Source organism: Octopus sinensis, linkage group LG3, assembly GCF_006345805.1.
Source record: "Octopus sinensis linkage group LG3, ASM634580v1, whole genome shotgun sequence".
In the NCBI taxonomy this organism is placed as follows: domain Eukaryota; kingdom Metazoa; phylum Mollusca; class Cephalopoda; order Octopoda; family Octopodidae; genus Octopus; species Octopus sinensis.
The window spans coordinates 97,874,756-97,882,255 of NC_042999.1; positions in this window are offsets into that span (position 1 = coordinate 97,874,756).

A 7,500-nucleotide genomic window follows, 5' to 3' on the forward strand; every position below is an offset into this window, starting at 1 on the left:
ACAGTGTCAGCTATTCACTACCAGTGAACTAAGGTAACACCTCTTATTTTTCGAGCACTTTCCTGAGTATTCGTGCGGTTCCAAGCAGTGCTGTTTTCTGAGAGTGCTCCACCCTTATTGCACTCCCCACCATTTGTTCCACGTACTTCTCGAGATTTTTGCTCACTGTTCCTAGGGCTCCGATAATTATTGGTACTACAGCTACTTTTTTCAGCGACCACAAATGCTTAACTTCCCAAGCTAACCTGTCGTATCTATCGACTTTTCTTCCTTCCTTATCGCATACCTTGTCAGCTGGGCATACTATGTCTATGATCCAGCAGAGTTTGTTTTCTTTCTCAATTAAGACTATGTGAAGCTTCCCATTCTCTATCTCATGGTCGCACTGAATCATAAAATCCCATAGGATCTTTGCATTTCTATTTTCGACGATGCCTTCAGGTTTGTGGTCGTACCAATTTTTTGCTCTGTCAAGTCCATACTTGTTGCAAAGTATCCAATGGACAAGCCTGGCTATATTGTCGTGGCGTCTCTTATATTCCTTCAGGGCTAGTGGCGTACATTGACTGGTAATATGCCATACGGTTTCACCATTTTGTCCACAGATTCTGCACTTATCAGTTTCTGCTGTGTTGTCTATTCTGTATTTTATGTAGTTTGTTCTTAGTGCTTGCTCTTGGGCAGCACAGATTAGAGCCTCAGTTTCCAGTTTTAAATCACTTCTAGTTATCCACAGCCATCTTTTTTCTCTGTCTGTCTTATTTTCAACATCCCTATGAAATTGACCATGCATTCTTTTCTTTACCCACCTATTTTCAGTTTCATTCGTTTTCAATTTCTTGTATAGTGCTTTATCTTTGCAATCTTTTATCCTACACAAGCCTGACCTTCTTACTTATGATAATAGCGGTTCCGTGGCATTTTTTATATACCATGCTATGTTGTTTTCTTCTGCTCTAATACTGTGTTCACATGCAATAAGTCCTTTCCCCCTCTTTTTCTTGGTACATACAGTCTGTCTGTGTCACTTTTTGGGTGGAGTGACCCATATCTAGCTAACAACTTCCTTGTCTTTCTGGCTGAGCTGTTTAGTTCGTCTACTGTCCATGCCATTACCCCTGCTCCATATCTAAGGAGTGAAACCGCCCATGTGTTGATAGCTTCGAGCTTATTCCGTCCGTTTAATTTCCACTTAAGGATCAGTCTCAGTCTGCGCAAGTACTCCACCTTAAATTTTTCTGTCATTTCTTTCTACATCAATTTATCCATTTCCAAAATCCCCCAAGTACTTATAGCCCGTCTCTTCTATCTGCTTCTTAACCTCAACCAACATTATCGTTAGCTCGTCCACACATCTGATTTTGCCTCTCTTCAAGACTAACACACCGCACTTTCTCAGTCCGAACTCCATTCTGATATCAGCACTGAAGGTATACACCGTATCAACGAGGGAACTGACTAGGGCTTCATCTTTACCATAAAGTTTGAGATTGTCCATGAATAACAAATGGTTGACTTTTTGTTGGCAGCTTTTGAATACATATCCAGCTTTTGCTTTCCTCAGAATCAGTGTTAGTGGTATCAAGCACAGTACAAAGATCAGTGGGGACATGCAGTCCCCTTGGAATATGCCCCTCCTAATTTCTACTGTCCCTAAACTTCTTCTGCATGCTGTCAGGTTCGTCCTCCAATTCGCCATATTTTTTCCAAGCAATCTCTCAACATTCGATGTAACACCAAATAGGTTCATACACTCCATAATCCAAGAATGTGGGATCATATCGTACGCCTTACGATAGTCGATCCATGATATGGCTAAGTTACTTTTCCTCCTCTTGCAGCCTCTAAGTATAGTTTTGTCTATCAGGAGTTAATCCTTGGTATGTCTGCACTTACGCTTGCAACCCTTCTGCTCATGTGGCAGGACTCCATTTTTTCCAGATGTTCGCTGAAGTCGACTTTTGCTTTCATCTTTTCGCGATCGTTAAATTAAATGCCAGTTGAACACTGGTGTCGATGTAATCGACTAGTCCCCTCCCCCAAAATTTCAGGCCTTGTACCTATAGTAGAAATTATTATCATTATTATTATTATTATTATTATTATTATTATTTTATTATTATTATTATTATTATTATTATTATTATTATTATTATTATTATTCAGTAGTTTTATTTTTATAGCGTGCTTTCACTTCACTACCGAGCGCAGCTCTGTGTGCCTTAGGTATGTGCTGTGATTTGTTGTGATGCTCTGATGGTTATTGTATGGAAAGTGCTCTGCGTAGGATGTGTGCAGTGCCTAGTAGTGCAATTTTCTGTATGTTATATGTGTTTGTAAGTCCTGGTGTTTTTGTTATGTATTTGTCTGAATATTTTTTTTATCATGCCTAATGCACCTACTATGATAGGAATTGTTTCTGTTTTTAGATTCCACATTCTGGTTACCTCTATTTCCAGGTCTTTGTATTTTGGAGGTTTCTCCATTTCTTTTAGAGACACGTTGTCATCTGCCGGTATTGATACATCAATTAGAAAGCATTTTTTTTTCTTCATGATCTCTGACAACTATATCTGGTCTGTTGGCCTTAATTTCTCTATCTGTGTGTATCGGCATATCCCAGAGTATGGTTGCTTTCTCGTTTTCTGTAACCTTTTTCTGGTGTGTGCCTATACCATCTTTTTTCTGTTGTTATTCCATAATGTTGGCATAGCTTCCAGTGTATGTAGGTTCCAACTCTGTCATGTCTGTGAATATATTCCTTCTTAGCCTGGACTGGGCAGCTAGAGATAATATGATTTATTGTTTCTTGTCCATCTCCACATATTCTGCAGTTACTTGTTATATTTCTTTTCATTGCATGTTTTTGGTAATTTCTGGTGGGGAGGCTTGTGCTGCAATTAAAAATCCCTCTGTCTCTGCTTTGAGTCCTGAGCTTCTCAACCATTGCTGGGATTTTTCTTTGTCTATTTCTTTTGCGTTTAGTTTAGTCCAGTATTTACCATGAAGGGGCTTTTCTTGCCATCGTTTTATCATGGTTCGTTGCTGTTCTATTTTTAGTTTGGATTTCATTTGTTTTATAGCTTTTGTTGTTTCTTCATCTTCTTCTTCTTCTTCTTCTTCTTCATATTTATGAGGTGGTATGATTTCTTGTTATTATTATTATTATTATTATTATTATTATTATTATTATTATTATTATTATTATTATTATGTTTTTTCCTTCTTTAATCAAATTTTCTTCCGTTTCTCGCCGGGTGTTTTCCATACACCTAGGGCAGAGAAGCTCAATGTATGCATTCCCAGGTTACATACGCAAATTCACAGATAAAATATGTATTTAAAAATTAATAAATAACTAAATTCATGGATGGATGTTGTTTTCACAGCGATAATGCTCTTCTCAGTACATGAGCCGTTCCAGTTAATACGATTTTTTGCACTTCCTGTAGGGATGGTAAGCCTGGAATCATTTTCAAATAGGTTTCAGTACCTTTTTTTTATCATTCCTAGAGATCCTACAATTACTGGTACTGTAGTCGCCTTGAAATGCCACATTTTTTTCAATTTCTATTATTATTATTATTATTATTATTATATTATTATTATTATTATTATTATCATTATTATTATTTGAAAAAAGATTTTCTTACATTAAAAATACTAAGAGCTTTAAAAAGGTAGATTTACACTGATCAAAAATTCCTTCCATGAAAACAACACAAAAACTTCCTTGGATCAGGTATATGTTAATCTGGGTGGAGGGGCTGTGATTTCTTAAATTTAATAATTTGTAATTTAAGAAAATGTTAAATTTTTAATTAAAGAAAAGATTGTGACTCTATTAAGAGAGAAAGATTAACTGATTGACAGACAGACAGGCAGGCATGCAGACAGACAGGCAGGCATGGAGACAAACAGGCAGGCAGACAGACAGGCAGGCAGGCAGACAGACAGGCAGACAGGCAGACAGGCAGGCAGACAGACAGACAGACAGAAGACAGACAGACAGATAGATAGATAGATAGATAGATAGATAGATAGATAGATAGATAGATAGATAGATAGATAGATAGACAGATAGATAGATAGATACCATTAGACTTCAGTTAAACGAAATTTGGAAAACTGATAACATCAGTTATCCAAATTTTGTATCGTTCAAACTCGAGAAATACCATTTCCTATTTTATTTACCATTATTAAAAGCACATGTAAATATCTTACATCAAAGATGTATTCCTGACACCATTGATGCGATTACGTCTTCTATTTACCGTGTCAGTTGGCTCGACATTGTGATTTCAGTCGATCACTTTAAATAGCGTTAAAACAATTTTAAGTCATAAAAATGACTGACTAGTACTGGTTGGTGTCTTGGCTTTCCACATTTCTCCAGTTATGTGTAACTGCTGAATACAGCTAAAGGCAGTAGCTTATAATATATAATGTACAATATTGAATCAAACAATGTTCAAGCGAATACAACAATCCTTCATTAACAGATATTGATACTAAATCTAAAATTTAAAAATATTGACGTGGTTGTGCGGTTGAGAAGCCTGCTTTCCAGCCGTATGATCTTGGGTTCAGTCTCGCTACGTGTCCTCTACAATAGCCTTGTGCCGACCAAGGCCTTGCGAGTAGATTTAGTAGACCTAAACTAAAAGACCACAGTATGTACGCGCGCTCCTGTGTATACGTACGTGCGCGTGCGTATTTCTTTTTCTGTTAATGTTATGATTCTCACACACACACAGAGCCCTGCCGCTACTTGACAGTCGCTGATGATCTGTGTGTATCTCCATAATTTAGTGCTTCGGCAAAAGAGATTTACAGAATAATTACCAGGTTTACAAAATAAGTCCTGGGGTTAATTTGTTCGACTAAACCTCTTAAGGCGGTGCCCCAGCATGACGACTGAAGCTAGTATAAGACATGCAAATGTGTCGTACATTTTTACATAAAGTGGATATATTAATCAAAGTATACAGTAACATAGATATTTTTTCCATTCCTGCCATCTTTGAAGAGCACATGGTATAACATAAAGTCGTTCTCTAATGTCCGGTGCGAACCGATCGAATAAAATGGATTTATAATGCTGTATACTTTAAAGATAGAATAAAAGGAAAAATTGCCCGCGGTGGAATTTGAACTGAGAACATAAAGGCGGACGAAAAGCCGCTTATGCATTTTGCCCGACGTGCTAACGATTCGGCGAGCTCGCCGTCTTATAAGAAAGTAATATTTATTTCTTTATTGCCCACATAGAAGGGACAAACAAAGGGATTAAGTCGATTACATCGACCCCAGTGCATAACTGGTACTTATTTAATCGACCCCGAAAGGATGAAAGGCAAAGTCGACCTCGGTGGAATTTTGAACTCAGAATGTAACGGCAGATGGAATACTACTAAGCATTACGCCCGGCGTGCTAACGATTCTGCCAGCTCACCGCCCTCATACGAAAGTAATATTAACACAACTACAACATAGACTGGTCACAAACCAGATAAGCACGTGTCCTATGGTGTGTGACTCGAACAGCCAAAATACGTGCCTGAAACAAACGTCGCCCACTTTTAAAGAAGCAGCAGAGAAGCCAACACTACTTTGTTAGCCTAATGATTTGGCTGAGATAGTTTGGGGATGGTAATAAAAATGAAATTAAGAACTCTATTGTTCCAAATAAACTGTAACGGTTTTATAAGAAGATGCGATAAATTCTAATAAAAACAATTAAATTGGAACATAGCCATGTTTTCAATATTACATGCCAAAAGAGAAAAGCAGTTCCCCCATTATGTGTGTGTGTGTGTGTGTGTGTGTGTGTGAGTGTGTGTGTGTGCTGTATGTATGTACGTATGCATGTATGTTTATATGCATATACGTATGTATACATGTCTGTGTGTGCGCGTGAATGTATGTACGTATGCATGTATGTTTATATGCATATGTATATATACATATATATATATATATATATATATATAGATATATAGATATATATATGTATACGTGTGTGTATGTGTGTGTGTGTGTGTGTGTGTGACAATATTTCTGTTGTCAAATAATCATTAGAAGCGATGCATGTAACTCATCAGTTTTACTTGATGCTATTATATGCTGCAAGTCATTTGCATAAAGTTGGTTATGCAAAGGCAGACAATAGGATCTCTAAAACATAAAGATAATTGAAGAAACAAATGGGCTTATTAAAACAGAAATATAATAATAACGTGTATAACTTAACATGCATGGAGAAATGTGTGATAAAATTAGAGGTTTATGCTTAATTGAATACATAGTGTTTATTAACAATCCCTATTTTACACACTTTTTATTAATAAAATAACTATTTGTTTAAGATTGTCTTTAGTGAGTTAAAAATTTAATTAAAAAGCTGAGCTATCAATTTAGCTAACTCGCTAAATCCCTCCTCTTTCACTAAATCCCTCCACACACTTTCACTTTCACTTTCTTATATATATGTGTGTATATATATATATATATATATATATATATATATATATATATATATGGATCGATAGATAGCTATCGATACATGTATATTTCGCTAGTTTTGACGATGGGTACATTTATTATATATTTATTATATACAGTATCGTCCGAAAAGTTTGGGAGGAAAAGACAAAGATGTTTTTAAAAAAAAAATTGTTGTTCATTTTCTTTACACACTATAGCGAGCTACATTACATTATCAAAAGAGTATCTTACTAACTTTATATTAACTGTGAAAATTACCGTGGTTAATGGGAATAAATTTAATATAATAATATAGTTTGCAATTTCAAGGGGAAAAAAATGAAAATTTTTAAAATGTATTGGATAAAACATTTGGAAAGCAAATTATTTGCTTGATAATTTACATTTAAAAAATATGCAACGGAATGTTCGCAATATTTTGTGATGACTTTATTCTCTTTTAATGTTTAATCATTACGTGATTTCTCTGGATTTTTATATTGATAGATTATTTTTTATATCTTCTAAAAAAAAAACAATATACTTTTTTCTTTTATATATCCTTTTTTATATCGCCCAAAATAATTAATTAAAAAAAAAAACATATCTCTCATATGGGCTTGCATTAGATAGGAGAGAGCAGCAGCGAACTAGACAAACGATTAGTCCACCTTGTAGAAAGGCGTCGTTTGAACCGCAGCGAACACACGCCGACACCGAGGCCGCCTTTATACAGATAGCGAATCGAATTGAGCGACATTCACCTAACCTGGAGATGGTTGAGCGTTAGAATCCTGATGGAATAGCAGATCCGAGTAGTAGTAGTAGTAGTAGTAGTAGTAGTAGTAGTAGTAGTAGTAGTAGTAGTAGTAGTAGCAGCAGCAGCAGCAGCAGCAGAAGCTGAAGCAACAACAGTCAGATAGCAGTAGCAATAATAGACTTGAGATTCTCGAATATTGGTTTCAAATTTTGGTACAAGGCCAGCAGTTTTGAGAGAGAACGTAAGTCGAT